This window comes from Magnolia sinica, chromosome 15, assembly GCF_029962835.1.
Source record: "Magnolia sinica isolate HGM2019 chromosome 15, MsV1, whole genome shotgun sequence".
NCBI lineage: Eukaryota > Viridiplantae > Streptophyta > Magnoliopsida > Magnoliales > Magnoliaceae > Magnolia > Magnolia sinica.
The window spans coordinates 42,845,474-42,862,050 of record NC_080587.1 but is presented as its reverse complement, the minus strand read 5'-3'; the positions used below and the strand labels follow the sequence as shown (position 1 = coordinate 42,862,050).

Genomic DNA, 16,577 nt, shown 5'->3' with positions numbered 1-16,577 from the left:
TCGTCAAACTAGAGTAGTTCCAAGAAAAGCAACACTAAGATAGCGAAAGGGATTTAGGAGATAAAGAACCTCGAATTGACAATCAATTATGGGACCAAAAAAGGAGCAACAAGAGAAGTCTACTCTCATGACATGGTTCCCAAATGATATTGGGGTCGCAGAATGTGAGTCAGGAAGTGAAGGAAAAATATTAGCAGTTTAAGAATTGACTCGCATGTAGAGGATGAACATGTGCATATTTCGATTAATGCTTAATCAATAGTGTTCAAATGGAGTGGTGACAAAAAGAGCTTCAGGAATGAAAGTTCCAGTGATTGCGAGTGCACTTTTTTTTTCTTTTTTTTCTTTTTTTTGGGGGGAGAGAAGGAGGATAAGGATTTACAGGATGGTTGGATGGAGGGAAGGAGGATAAGGATTTACAGGATGGTTGGATGGAGGTTTAATGTTACGTCCTAAAATCTGGCACCTGTGTTGGCCAAACCCCAATCCCGCATTCCAAGACATGACTCATATATAAGATGTAAGTAAACTATAAACCACAAATCATTACATCAAGCCACACCATAACATCCCACAACGCATACACTTCACAAATAATAACAAACATGAGGATGTAGCAGGGAAGGATAAGGATTTACAGGATGGTTGGATGGAGTTTTAATGTCACGTCCTAAAATCTGGCACCTGGGTTGGCCAAACCCCGATATTGCATCCCAGGACATGACTCATAAATAAGTAAACCATAAGCCACAAATCATTACATTAAGCCACACCATAACATTCCACAATGCATGCACTTTACAAATAATAACAAACAAATATTCATCATGATTCATGACTAACATGGTACACAATCACTCATCTAATAATGTTCCTTTACAATAATCTCAACCCAAAAGGAAACCACACTAGCTAAACAAAAATAATTTCTAGAATGCTGCTCCACTTGCTCTCCTGATTTATCGTTCTCCTCCACTTTAAATCCTGAAATTGAATTTTAAATCCCAACAAGGGTGAGCTGTGAAGCCCAGTGAGGAAAATTTATGCCAGATTCTGATAATACATACTTTCCAAAAATAACTAGTTTTCCTAAAATGGTAGTTGTCCAAAAATGGCAGGTTTTCCAAAAGTAGCAACTGACAGAAATGGCAGGTGTACTAAAATTAGCAAGATGTCCAAATATAGCAGGTGACTAACATTAGCAGGTCCTCCAATTATAGCAATTTACAATATTTAGCCAAATTACAACATTTTCTCAAGAATAACAATTACAACTAGAGATAACCGCAAAATGAAATGCAATTTCATGATCTCAAGTATGGGAACAACATATATGCGTGTGTACGGGATGCCATCATTCTCAATTCATCAGAACACTCGGGCCTTTTTATCACCAATAGGCCAACACCCTTCCATACAACCCTTGTCCTTTCGTTAAAGTCCACAATCCCAAATGCGCGACTTTACTCGGACCAAGGTGAGGGCCCAACTCAGTGTGGTCGAGCTAAATCACCTGTCTTCCAGTGAGAGCGCCAAATAAGAATGATGCTAATAAGATTAGGTATTACAGATTGATCATCCTGATAAGGTGCATGTACAAAATCATAGCCAGAGTCTTGGATTTGAGGATACAGGAAAGCTTCATATAGCATCATATTCCCCTCACAAAGCCCCTTCACCACAGGAGAAATGTTGTTGACAGACCTTTTATGGCTCACAAATAGTTGACGAATTGAAGGAAAGGAAAGGATTTCACGATTGCTCAGTTGGTTCTTCCGTGCTATATGATGGGCAGAATGGGATTCAGCCAAGGAGGGAGGAGATGGATTAGAGTGTGTTTCGTCAGCTTGGTTCTCCATCTTGATCAATGGATCACCCTTCAATTTCTTTAGGAGTTCCCGGAGTGTTTGCCTGGGCGATGCCATGTCACCTTTGCTGTCACGATTGTGTGTGAGGCCCTTAGCTACTAGAGAGAGTAGTTGCTTCGAGCATCATCCAGTGTATGTTTCTGGGCAACATCCCATCTCCCTGCACTAATTCCCAAGTTGTGGATGACATACTGTTGTTCGGAGACAGGCCTTCCACAAATGCTTAAGCCCTTGAGATCCTTCTTCGATGTTATGAGGTGGTATCTAAGCACAGGATAATATGTCAAAGAGTGACATATTGACATAAATCTGGAAGATCGCAAAATCATGGTGATAGAGAAGGCTGGGGGATGCGGGATCGTGAATTTCCCAAATGCAATCAAATGGATCAAGGATCACCAATATCCACGGCATGTAATCAAATGGATTGAGGATCACCATTATCCGTGGAATGCAATTAAATGGATCAAGGATCACCAATATCCATGGAGGCTTGCTAAAGAAATTGAGATAGTATCTGACATAATCTATTTGATTACTGCCTCTTCCCACATTCAACTTTCAGCAACTTCTAGGGCAGATACCAAAGTCTGTGTCCATCTAAGGGGATTAATGATCACATATCACTTGCAAGGACCGTAGCTATGGGAATGAGCCATTTTCAGCCAATTCTAGCTTTTGCTGGTTTTGGTTCTCTGAAGGGTAGTTATATATCTTTGGGTATTGTATCTTGTTTTTCCTTGAATAAAATCAAGCCATTCATAAATTAATTAAAAAAAAAAAAACCCTTCTTTCTAAACTTGTTTCTCCATTTTCGGTCGATCTCTCAGATTCAAGCGAACCAATGTTACCTAAATTACCAACCTCCCTATGTTTTCCATTCTGAATCACTTGATGCAGATTATGGATCATTTGCAATCCAGATTGCTATTTTTACCAATTTGAAATCATTGTTCTATAATTTTATCTCAACTATTATTCATCAGTTCATGTATAAATCACAATATGAATTCATATATAGAACTATATTTCATATATCTAGTGTATGTATTGGAGGGACCAGCATGATCCTACCCCTAGCCTACCATGTACCTTTAGAAGTAACATAGCGTCTACCCATTCCTGTTCTGCATGCTGGAGTGACCCATGCTGTAGGTAACCTTGAGCAAAACCAGAACAAAACCTTATGACCTGGGAAAGCCAAAAGCCACAGTAGGCATGCAATTCTTTCCCCACACCTGAAGGTCCTGATGGGACAGGTTAGATTTTGCTGTGATCTCAGGTGGCTGGTGGAAAACGAGGACTCTCAGCAGGAGTATTATTTTCCAAAAATTACCACATCCAATGTTTGTAAATAGAACAGACGCCAATTCCAACTATGATCTTGGGTTTGGGAATCCACAACAAAGATTTAAAATAATAAGTTAAAAAAAAGTAAAGATCAGAAACTAGAACTTAAGAATTGAGAAGATGATCTAGAACTTGGATGATGACTATCAAACCTGGGGAAGAACTCGACTTTTATTTTTATTTTTATTTTTATATTTAAGTAAATGTGGGAGCTCACCACCTGTAATTTTGTTGATATGAAAAATGGCTGTACAACCATTCGGGTGGGCGCCACAAAGAATCGGCTCGCACCTATCAAATACACTATACAGAGAACTGACATATGACATTGAGAAAATCCCTGGTTAAGTGTCTACTACCTTTATGAAGTTGAGAAAGTGTAAGCAGATATTAGCCCCACTGCAGCCACTACTTTTAGCAAACTAAAGGGCACCCAAAAAAATAAGAAGAACAAGAAGATATTATTATGAGGAGTTTTATTCAAGTACTTTCTACCAACACTTTGTTTTGTGTGCATTTGTTTTGAAGGACATTTTTGAAATATGGAAGTACAAAATGTTTCCAAACAAATGACTTTATGGCAATTTTCCCTGACCTTTATCATGCTATTTGTCTTTGGCTACTGCAAAGATTAAGGATTGTAGCCTCTTTTGCTTCATTGGTCTACAATCTACATTTTAATTAATCTCACCGCAGCATTTGATCAGGAATGCTAGTTCTGAAAGCCCCATCTTCAAACACTGAAGACAAGTGCACAGCATGTGGTGCCACAACATGTGTCTTCACATATGCATATTAAATGTCAGCCATTGGTTATCACTTCTAACCATCTATTTCTTTGTACATACATGTGCGGCCCACCTGCCAAAATGGGCTGGAGGATTTTACGATAAGGATCTGTCTCTGTGGGGATCACCCACGAACATTATTCTTGTTGGTTCATGCACACATGCTGTCTGGTGCATTTGTTTTTGGTTCTTGAAGATAATCCGATCTACCTCCCAGATTTTGCATATCCAAAGAATACCTTTCTTCTTCTCATTGATCTCCACGTGATGACAGGGCTTCGTTACCACCTGATGGTTCCATGGACGTGTGGAAATTTTGAAACACCATGACATCACCCGCAGAGTAGGTGGAATGGAAATTTAGGACTTTACATCATTCCTTGTTGACTCTTGGTTTAGTACATTTTATGGTAGTTGAGAGTGGAATAGGAGGGCCTTCATTTGGCTACTGAAATAGGGGCCACAGATTCCATCATGGTGGGGCTTGTAATCCTTACAAAATACATTTGTTGATCGCTCTTCCTTTTGTGTTAATTAGAGTTCCCATTGCAGTGGGGATACCATTTTCACTAAATTGTCAATTTGGATGCGCCCATGGGAGCTTTACTTTCTTGTGAAAGGCTATTGATCTGATGGGCCGGATGAGAATTGATCCAAGCCCAGTCTGCAAGATGAAACTGGACTGGAAACTGGCCTGAACCTGTATCAAGCCTAAGCATACAGGGTCGAGCCCAGTCTGTTGTAATGAGGACCACCGTGAATCTCGAGCCCAGCCTGATTTCAGCTTGGGAGATTTGTTAGATGATTTACAGGTTCTGATCACCGGCGAACTTTGGCGACCACTTGTTTGCTTGGCCAGTGTCTGGATGGCCATGATTTGGTTGAATGTTAGTGTGCACTGTAGAGTCAAAAGTCATGCATTGGACCTGTTGTCAAACGTCTTCTCCCATAGGATTGCATTTTTTTTTTTTTGGAGGGGTGTGTGGGGGGAATTTTGGACCTGTTCTATTAAGTCTGCTGTCAGGTGCAAATCGACCCATTCTTTTTTTTTTTTTTTTGCCCTATGTCTTTAAACTTCTTTCGGTTGAATTTATTGACGAGCTTTGAGCGGTCGTCTTGAAAATCTGTCAGAGTTGGGAGACTCGGAAATTTCTTACAGATGGCGATAAGGATCTTTGCGTGGGGAAAATTGCTATTGAAATCCTTTGAGATGTTATAAAACATGACGAGAAATATTTGTTTTTAGTTTTTAGGATTTTTAAAAAAAAAATTTATTTATTATTATTATTATTTATATTCATTTGATTAGAAAGTGGGTTCTAAGTGAAATCGGATTGCCTACCTGAGTTACTCAGTAGGCTCTTATGGTACTGAGTAAACTCTGTTGGGTCCACCGTGAATGTACGTGCCCATTCAAGCGGTTGAGACCAAAATTGAAGCATATCCAAAGCTGGAGTCGACCATACCATAGGAAACAGTGAGAGTAATGATTTCCCCTTGTTGAAACCTTGCTGGCCCCACAGTGATATTTATTTGTCATCCAACCTATTAATAAGATAAATTACGGATGAAAAGGGTAAATCCAAACATAACCTTGATCCAAAACTTCTATGGCCCTCAAGATTTTTTCAACGGCAGATATTCAATTCACACTATTTCCCATAGTGTGATCCATTAGAGCTTTAGATATGCTTTATTTTTAGGCTCAGGCCCTAAAATTATCTGGTAAAATGGATGGAAGGAGTGGATAAAATATATAAATCATGATGGACCCCACAAAGTTTACTCAGTACGCTTAGCGGACTACGCAATCCGCTTCCGTTCTAACTTCTAAGTGGCTCGGGTACAAATCAAGTTCTTCAGTTGATAATGAGTGGGGGTCAGATTGGTAACCTGGACTCTCTGAAGAGATTTAACACTTAAAAAAAATAAAAAATAAAATGAAATAATCTTCATGAATAGGCATCCTTTTTAAACAAATACAGTTCGCAAAATAAGGCAATGGTGATGGCCCACTGCTCAACTTCCTCCAATCCAAAGGCCATTTACATTCGCTTACCAGTAGTACTGACCATTGCCGAAAACTGATATGCTCAGATGATTACTTCTCTAGTTCCTATTACTAAATCGACGCCTCTGACAGGCGAATGCATGGTCGTGCCCTTTTCTAACTTGTTCCTTCATGGCCATGATGCACCTTTTGCTGTACAATGGCCCTTTCCATTTATTGGCATTTGCCTCCTAGCCAAGTTGCCTGCCCATTCGTCGTGGAACTTGTTTTGGACTAAATTGTATTTCTGGGGTTTTTTTTACCTTGATCAGGAAGAGCCTGTTGCAATTACTTGTATGCTCCTGACTAGGGCTGAAAGTCGGGCGGGTTGGGTTGGTGCTCAACCCTAGCCCAACCCAAGGTTCCTATACCTCAACCCAACCCAACCCAACCCAACCCAACCCAACATCGGGTTGGGAATTCTCAACCCAAGCAGGCTTGGTCAGGTTAGTTGGGTTGGTCGGGTGGATACATGCTAATATTTTCGTTATTACAGTATTCTATTATATTTCAATACAGGACTTATTTTTTGTACCTATAAGCTTATTAATTGTATATGTAGTTATTTATTGTAAAAAATTTCATTTTTTCTAAACAAACAAGATAAAATATAGGACATCTACTCCTTTAAAAGTCGTGTTGGGAGAGAAATCCGGCATATCTTAGTAACTCGAATCATCGCAAATGGCGTGGACCAATGAGACCCGATGGCACTGTGCCTTCAACACAAACAATCCACAATCAATTATAATTTGCATGTAACTTATATATATATATATATATATATCAATTGGGTTTGGGTCAGGTCAGGCAACCCGAGACCTCAACCAAAGCCAGACCCAAGTTTTATCGGGTTGGTGTTTATATAGCCCAAGCTCGATACATCATACTTGAGCCCAACCCAATGTCAGCTCGGTCATGGGTCGATCGAGTTGAACTCGCCCAACTTTCAGCCTTACTCCTAACTAAGCAGAATGAACATGATATACATACATAGTCCCTTGCAAAATCAATTCACCATTTTCCAGAAACCAGTTGATTTAGTTTTTGACTTAGTCACTCCCCACCACCAAGTATTTCCATTCCGTGTAAATTCATCATAAGATCAAAGCTTTTCAGATGAGATCAAAATCTAATTTTGAAAAAATAAAATAAAAAGAAAAGAAAATAAAAAAGACTAATCGTAAAGCCTAACAGATTGAGGCCATGTTGGTGTGCCATTAACTGGTTATCCACATTACAAATTGTTGGGGATTGTGTTGCGGAATCACACAGAGATGAATCTAGGATAACAATCCAAGAGCACCAAGCAAACACAAGAGAATATAGAGATTTAACGTAGAAAACCCTTTCGGGAAAAAACCACGACACAAAGCGACATAAATCCACCGTGAAAGCATAAGTTACAAAGAGAAAAGACTTACTCGATTCGAACAACCTCAAATTTCACCCTTTGCTACACCATTTGAAACCCTAAAACTATTTAGAAACCCTCTGGAATAGTTTAGGAAACCTTGAAATATCTTAGAATGATTCTAGAAGCATGCTAGGAACTCCTATTTATAGTTGGGGAATTTCAACTTTCACACCGACTTGGAATAATCTGGAAATCACCACAAATTTACGCAGTCCGTGCACAATCTGCATAAGCTTCGACTAGTCGAACCATAGCTCGGGGGCTAGTCGAAGGACACTTCAACTAGTCGAACTTGTCCTTCGACTGGTCCAATTTCTTGGAAGTTTCAAAATAAATTGTTGCTAGATTTTCACCCAAACTCTCTCAGGCTAGTCAAATTTCCTCATATTTAAGACATCTATTAACAACAATATTCACCATGTCTTCAATATTTAAACGTGTAGCTTCTTGACCTATTCTCTTATCTCTATATCACATCATAGCTTCAATCAATGCTTCTCGTACACACTCCATCTTCCTTTTACACCATCGCCAAGCCCAAAGAAATTGTATAGAACTTGAACTTCTCTATAGGAATGACCTTATGGGCATGTCTTCTAGATTCACGCTGGTGTAAATCTTTTCCAAAGTTACACCTCATTCTTCAAGCACTTATCGGATAAAGTGGTGACGAACACAATGTGTTTAGTACGAGAGTGATAAACGGAAAATTTAGCCAAATTTATAGCACTTTCACTGTTACAATTAACTGGCATAACTTCCTGCCGAAGCTCTAACTGATTTATCATGCCTCTCAACCAAACACCTTCCTTAAATGCTTCTGTCGTTACTATATACTTTGCTTCAGTCGTAGAAAGAGCCATCATATACTGAAGTTTTGACATCCAACTAATTGCTCCACCCGCTAGTACAAATGAATAACCAGAAGTCGACTTCCTAGAGTCCACACTGCATGCGTAGTCTAAATCCACATAGCCTACTAGCTTTGTCCTTGTCTTCCCAAAAGTTAAGACGTAGTCTTTTGTACCTCAAATGTATTGAAATAGCTATTTCACCGCTTCCTAATATTGCTTGCCGGGGTTTGACATGTATTTGCTCACAACACCGATTGCTTGTGAAATATCTGGTCTCGTACAAACCATGACATACATTAAATGCTAATTATATTCGAATAAAGCACATGAGACATAACTTGCTTTTCCTCAATTAATTTAGGACATTGTTCTGAGGAAAGCTTGAAGTAAGCTGCGTGGGGAACGCTCACTGGTTTTGCTTGGTCTATCTCATACTTGATCAATACCTTTTAAAGGTATTCTGCTTGTGATAATCAAAGCCTACTCCTCTTCTTGTCTCTATGAATATCTATGCCGAGAACCCTCTTTGCAGCCCCCAGATCTTTCATCTCGAATATCCTTGCTAGCCGAGTCTTCAGTATGTTGATTTCAGACATATCATGACTGGCGATCAACATATCATCAACATACAATATTAAGTTGATAAACTTGCCATCTCTCAGTGTTTTGTAATAGACACAGCGATCGTATTTACTTTGATTAAACTTTTTACTCAACTTGAACGAATCAAATATCTTATACCACTGTCTAGGTGATTGTTTAAGGCCATACAAAAACCTCATTAATCTGTAAACCTTTTTCTCTACCCCTTTAACTTTTTAGCCCTCTAGTTGCTTCATGTAGATTTGCTCTTCTAACTCCCTATGCAGGAATGTAGTCTTGACATCCACCTGTTCCAGATCGATATCGTATTAGGCAACCAGTCTCAACACAAATCTAATGGATACTTGCTTAACCATCGACGCGAATATCTCTGTGAAGTCGATTCCTTCTCTCTGAGCATATCCCTTTGCTAGCAGCCTCGCTTTGTATCTATCATGTTTCCTTTTGAATAACCATTTGCATCCGATCATTTTTTGACCTACTGAAAGCTTAACCAGCTCCCATGTGTGGTTTTTGTACAACGAGTCCATCTTATCATTTGTAACCACCTTTGTCACGCCTCAAACTCGGGAACCATGTTAACAAAATTCCTGATCGCCAAATCCAGCGTCGACAGCTTTTGTAGCACCCTATTCTCGGCAACCAGTACCCATACGCCAGATTTCGATCTTTGGATCCTATAAGAGGATTTTTAGTGTAAGTTTTTTTTTTTTATATAAAGAAGCATAACCACAAGTATACTCAAATCACAAGAACAACATCATCACCACATATCCACTAATATAAATATTAGACTACAGTGCTGAAAGGGAAATACATAAATAACAAAATCTCCAAAGTGATTTGCCACAAGCTCCTCCCTCAACGCTGCTGCGACCTAACGTCACCTGCACGCAACGGTCGTGCATAAGCTTACAAGAAGCTTAGAGGGTGGTGCGTGTGTGCACAATGGATGTGACAAGCATACAATATCAAAGTAAGGGGAAATACCAGAAATTTATAAATTGTACAATATCAGAGTAAGTGGAAATACTAGCAAGTCCATAAATATCGTTAGCCTTATCCAGACTATGTGATGCAAAGATATAATAAGTCAGATGTCATATGCTGAGGACACAATGTATAAGAAGTGACAAAGCTGGAGTGTGTAGTCGGAATGATAGTATATGGTGTCGCTAGCTGCGGGGTCCATCACAAGGGACTTCTATCCAAACCAGTCCCATACCTAAATTTGGATAGCTAGACTTAATGTGGTAAACTCCAGATCTCAGGTTGGTCACGTACCCAACCGAAATCATGGCCATTGCGAAGGTACACATAATGATTTGGTTACACACCACCAGCTCGAGTGGATAGTGAATGAATGAATGAATGAGTCAAATGCTGAGTACACAACTCCAGCTCAGTAAGCACACATCAGTATCATACATCTCTGGGATATCACCGGGGTCTAGTACACTCCACACTGGCTACAGCCCTCCCTGACCACGCAACCAGCGAATGGAAGTGACCTTATTACTCGCCTGACCAGTAGTCTGCCAATATCTACTTGGCTTGTCGATAGCGGACCCATTTTCAAGTTGGTCAAACTCAGCCTAGCTTTGCCCTCTACCCACGGGCAGATAAGGCCACATCCCCTTCCAATCAACCCTGACATAGTGGGAGACGCAGCCTACTAGTTTTCGGCACTCCGGCGCTCATGTATCCACTCGGTGTAGACGTTGGAGCATCCCCTGGCCACAAGGGTTTAGAGACTTTCACTTAAGGACATACTAAAGCCCATATGCTAGAACTAAACATTTTCAGTGTCCCATCTAGCCATCCACGATATGCCTGTTGAGGCCATAGCCCTGATGTTGCTAGGGTGTAAGGTGATCATGTTACACAAAATGCGAGGTGCATAAATTATATCATCTAGTCATGCATCAAACCTGTGCGTACTACACGATCATGTGGGACAACTCCATCTCACAAGGAGTCCCCTAGATGTCTTAACTCAATGGCACATGCTAGGATCAATCATTCCTCACGACATGCACATAAATGATGCGTGTGGGCATATGTCATGACGACATTATACTAAACATGCTCTCAGTGTATCATTCATGTCACACAAAATGCGAGTTGTATGATGTCATACCATCCAGTTATGCATCAAACCTGCACATACCGCATGATCATGTGGGGTAACTCCATCTCCCAAGTAGTCCCCTAGATGTCTCAACTCAATGGCACATGCTAGGATCAATCATTCCTCACGACATGCATATAAATGATGTTATACTAGCGTGTCCTACTAGACTAAGCACACTAGCATGATTTATCAAATATAAACAATAACCGGCCTAAATACATGATGGGGTCCACAGAAGGATGACGGATCTAGTCCAAAACATCAAGATTAGATCTAAACAATGGATATACAAACCCGATACAACAGATTCTTCCATCTACGACAAGGGGTGATGAGGCACTCACCTATAGATAGTGGATGGTCAAGCTGACATACTCACATCAAGGATGGACCTCATGGGGAGAGTCAAATGGGTCTACCACAAGATGAGTGAAGAGGAGAAGTCTAAGTACAACAAGTGGGCTTCCTCATCCTCTCTATCAGATAATAAACTGGGCTTCCCTATGGAGGTCTGGTAAGTACACAAGGTGGGCTTTAAAGTTGGATAAATCCTACAAGGTGTGGTGGAAGCACTAGCATCAATGGGGGCCCAATGGTTTGGGTTAGCCCAATAAAGGTATGGGTGGAATGGGCTTAGCAACGGGCCCTAAGGAGGTTCACAACGTGGACATTTAACCACCATCGCTCCTAAGGTGCGGCCCATTTGGGATATGGAATCTAGCTCACAATGGGTGCCCATGGCCCTAATACTATCTAGAAGTGGATGGACAACGTATGCACATCACTCACACATGGTGGGCCTCACAAGGCAGCCCCTAATCATGGGCATATAACATATACATCACTGTGGGCCTCTCAAAGCGGCCCATGGCCTAGGGAATGTATGAATAGGACACATATAACACATTCATCATGGTGGGATTCATAAGATAGCCCATGGCCCAGAAAATGGGTGGATAGCTCGTACATACATCATAGTGGGCCTTATAAGTTAGTCCACAGTCCAATAAAATGGATGGGCAGCGTGTATAACACATACATCAAGGTTGGCCTCGCAGGCCAGCCTTATGGCCTAGAAAACAGATGGACAGTGTGCTTACAATACACACATCAAGGTGGGCCTCATCAGGCAGTCCCATGGTGGGACGCCCCAGCCTAGCTAGTCCCTGGTGAGCGTTCACCTGAGATTTGTATCTACTGCAACCATGTTGGACCTACACTGAAAGGTGGGCCGGGAGATAGCTGCTGGAGGGTATAGGGGCCCCACCCATCATCAATGGGCCACAGTGATGTATAGACAAGGAGGATATATAATACATGCAGTAGGGTGGGCCACTATTGGGTGGTTAGCCTAGCTGTATCACTAGCCCAGTTGTGGCGCCCAACAGATGGACAACTTGGGTAAAATACATACACACAGTGGGCCTCATGCATCATAAAGGGGGCCCCACCAGCTGGACAGGATGGATATAAAACACATATAACAGGGTGGGCCTCATGGAGCAGCCCATGGCCCGGTAAAATGAATGTACAACATGTATATAGAACACATATAATAGGTGGGCTCCAATGGCTGGACGTCCAACCCATCTAGGTCTGCTGGACGTCCAAAACTTGGATGACCTAGATAAGTCACATACATAGTGGGTCCTAGCTGGACCTGGGTCGCTAGAAGGTGGGCTTTGGTAAGGCGAGCCTAAAAAATAGATGGATGGCAAAGATAAAACAGATACATCACAGTCGACCGACCCAGCAGCTGCTGGACGCCCGTCCAGCAGTGCCTGGCCCATATGGGCATTGAATCTATTTCATAAATGGGCCCGTGGCCCTGGAAATATTGATGGATGGTGTGGGTACACACATGTAGCAAGGTTGGGTCCACGTGAGTGGCCCACCAGCTGAAACAAGCTGATATTTGTTTTCTTCTGCATCTAAGCTTACTGGACGGTCTGGACAGCAATCGTCCAATAGCTCTTGGCTAGTCACGGCCCACCTGGCCCTGCTGGATCTGGCCACTGATGCAGATGGACGGTGTAGATATAAAGGACATCAAGGTGGGGTCCATGTATGTGGCCCACCAGCGTTTGGATCAATCTGATATTTGTGGTTTCCCTCATCCTCAACGCCTGTTGCTGGACAGCAAGCGGTCCAGTAGTTCACGGTCCCTCTGGTCTGCTAGGCTCTCCATTGGACGGATGGTGTGGATGTAGTTCACATACATTAAGGCGGGGTCCATCAGGGTGGGCCACACAGTGGCTGCAAAGCTGGAGATCTAGCTGATATATGTATTTCCCCATCTAGACTATACATCTGGATGGTCAGTCCAGCAAGGTGGACAGCAAGACCGTCCCACCTGCTGGACGATTTGGATCGCCCATATCATACCAAAAAAAAAGGAGAGGAGGAGAGAGAGAGAGAGAGAGAGAGAGAGAGAGAGAGAGAGAGAGAGAGAGACGTGTGTGTGAGGGAGGAGCTCTGCCACTATGAGCTCGTCTCCAAGTGTTGCAACACATACATCAAATGGGTCCCACCACATGTGGGCCTACAAATCATAAAATCAATGGTGGAAATCCCTTTCCCACCCACAAGATCAAGGTCTAGATGACCTTCTCATAATAGGAAAAATAAACATCATGATGGGGTCCATGGAGAATGGTTCCATCATGGGATGAACATATGAATCATGGTGGGCCGTTGGCCATACCTGGGGTCCAAAGTGAGATCCATACCATTAATCAGTAGGCCCCACTTGGCCCATCATCTAAATCATAAATCTAGTCCTGTAAACGTCCACCGTTGGATCTTCTTCTTGGTTCTTTGGAATGCTTAACTCCTAGGCTTCTTCTTTGATGGAGGTTGATGAAGATTGAAGGGTTAGGATGAGAGATTAGGGGTAGGAAGTGGGCCACACACTTGGTTCTTTCCTCTCCTTAGAGCTTCCACTACTAGAAAACTGGGCAAATTAAATCCATAGCCATAGACCTATGGTTACGGTTTTAGTCCGTAGCACGACCGTCGTTGTAGGTGCCAAGCCAATAGGTCTAAAACCAATGGCTACGGATTTAATTTGTAGCCATAGATTATAATAGCTACAGATATAATCTGTAGCAATTATTTCTGTAGCCAAAAGTACCTATAGCTATGGATAGTATTGGTAGCTAAAAGTAGCATTGGATCCGTAGCAATATGCCGAATTTAATAACAGCCACGGTTGTCAGATTACCAGCTACGGTTAATATTTGTAGCAATTGCTTACATAAAAAAAAATTATAATCATTCATTCATTCAATTACCACCTGCATAATCATTCATTCATTCATTCAATTACAATCATTCATTCATTCAATTACAATCATTCATTCAATAATGAATCAATTACAATCCTTCATTCAAGCATGGAGGACAAACTGCTACATTGCTGCCTAACTGGAGAGCTCGGATTGAGGTTGATTACTCAGCATGCAAAGCTGCAGGAAGAACATTTTCCAGCCAAAAATTCATATGCATGTTAGATACTACACTGGTGATTGGATACATGTTGCCAAAAGAAAATGTATTGTTAAAAGAAGCAAAAAATCCAAGTGGCATGGACTGTAGCTGTATGTTTAGTACAAATAGACTAGTAGAGGCAGGAGTAGAACTTACATCTAGGAGGAAAAACCATTGTCAGGTTAGAAAAATCTTGCCGTATAGAAGTGCATGCTACACATACTCCCCTAGTGACTTTTGAACCTGGGCTTGAACCTTGTCTAACATCTCTCATATTTGAACTTTCAGAACTCCCATGCTGCAAATCTAAGCTCCCTGAAGACTGGTGGTCAAACTGTAAAAGACAGATCCGCAATTAGCTGATAGGCCAAATAAATCTCGATTGATTCCAATCTAACACCTTTATGACGTCCATGGTCCACCATGGCTTGCTGGTGATCAGTTCTATTTAGATTCCCTAGGACCATTTGTTGGTGATTAGTTCTATTTAGATTGAAACATACTCCACTGCTCAAAACTCAATAGTGAAAATTTCTAACAACACAAATAACAAAAGCATGTACACATCAAATTGATAGAAATATTGCTAATAGTTTTCAGTTTTATGATTGATTTGAAATGGGATTAGTCAGCAATTATTCATGGGATGCCTATAGAATTTGATTTGCTAATATCACTTTGCAAAATAAGTCCATTCAATTCAGGGCATTATTACTTTTTTTTTTTTTTTTGCAACTTCAATTTGTTCAATTCATGAATCCAACTCATCTAGTCCACAGTTACATGTTTCTTGTTTGAATCTTCCAAGCCTAACTACATCCCACCAAATGTGCTTATGTGCACAAATTGGAAACAGTTAGAATTTCTTATTAGTTAGGACTTAGCAGCTCCAAACCAACAAGCAAATTCTGATGAATACAAGAGCGTGGAATTCACTTTTAGTTTGCTCAGTTTGTTCGTTTGTTGCAAATGGGGTAAGCTAGTTGAGTTTTTTTTTTTTTTTTGAAGATTGGTAAGCCAGTTGAGTATGGAAAGACCATGTTTAAGAAAGACTGAAATAACATAAATCGCACAGACCAAGTTGCATTTGGATGCTCAATTGAATTGAAATAATTCAATTCAATGAAATTGAAATGACCGTCATGGGAATAACCCCTTTCCATCCACAATGAAGATCTAGCCCCAAATAGCAATTCAGATTATTTCAAGCCGAACTCAAACCACATGAAATTGCATTTAAGGGCAGGCCATCACAATGTATTGAAACAGTCCACCTCCATTTTAGTCCTTTCCTCTATGTTTAACTGAATTTTCACAACCAACTGCAACTAAGCATCCAAATGCATCCTTAAAATTCAAGAGAAGGATAAATAAGATCCAAATCAATGGCAAGATCGCATTCTACACTTGTAAATAGTTTAAATGCAGTCAGGACGCTCCTTCTCTGGGTAATCCAGAAGACATCTGCTTTCTTTGACATATATAGCCCTGGATCGATGATAATAGGCTTCGCCCTTTGAAATCTACAGGACCCAAAAACAAATCCAATTTCAATGCCCAACAAATTCAAAAGAAATAAATAATAATAATAATAATAATAATAAGTAAAGATTTGCATACTCCTTCCAGTCGATGTCGCTCGTGTGATCAATGAAATTAAGATCCCGCGGTATAGAGGAGAACATATAAAATAGATCTGATTCAAAACAAGACACCCATCAAATCAAAATTCAAAATTCAAGATGATAAAGGAACAAATCAAGCCCTGTCTCTAACCATCCTATGTCACAAGGTTTGCCCTCATGTTCATCCTGACATTCCCAACCTCGACAAAGATCGGGTGGCCCATGACTTGTTGCTTGTGAATATCAACACGCTTGTTGATATGTGTAGCCTTGACATATTGTATAAATCAAATTATGCATGTCTGGATTAGTATCTTGGCCTGTAGAGATGAATGCATGAGAATATATTTTCAAAAATTTTATTCCAAGAATAGTGGGGCCAACCTGATAAAGTGTTAA

General features: G+C 40.8%; 1 protein-coding gene and 1 long non-coding RNA gene across 3 annotated transcripts in view; one reads left to right on the top strand and one right to left on the bottom strand.

The window, feature by feature from the left end:
* LOC131227153 (uncharacterized) overlaps positions 1-4,580 on the top strand; it is a 44,086-nt gene extending 39,506 nt beyond the window's left edge. Inside the window, exon 4 of one of the 2 annotated variants that reach the window (XM_058222877.1) lies at positions 4,281-4,580. The gene's annotated coding sequence lies outside the window, so the exon portion shown is untranslated. Of the gene's footprint in view, positions 1-3,925; positions 4,249-4,280 lie in introns of those variants that run through there. The other variant, XM_058222878.1, reaches the window with a different exon arrangement.
* Positions 4,581-14,366: 9,786 nt separating this feature from the next.
* On the bottom strand, positions 14,367-16,329 carry LOC131227367 (uncharacterized). Its single transcript, XR_009162228.1, has 4 exons — positions 16,174-16,329; positions 15,961-16,076; positions 14,710-14,887; positions 14,367-14,531 (listed from the first exon to the last, which is right to left on the bottom strand). It is a non-coding gene; the product is annotated as an uncharacterized LOC131227367 (long non-coding RNA).
* Positions 16,330-16,577: the final 248 nt, after the last annotated feature.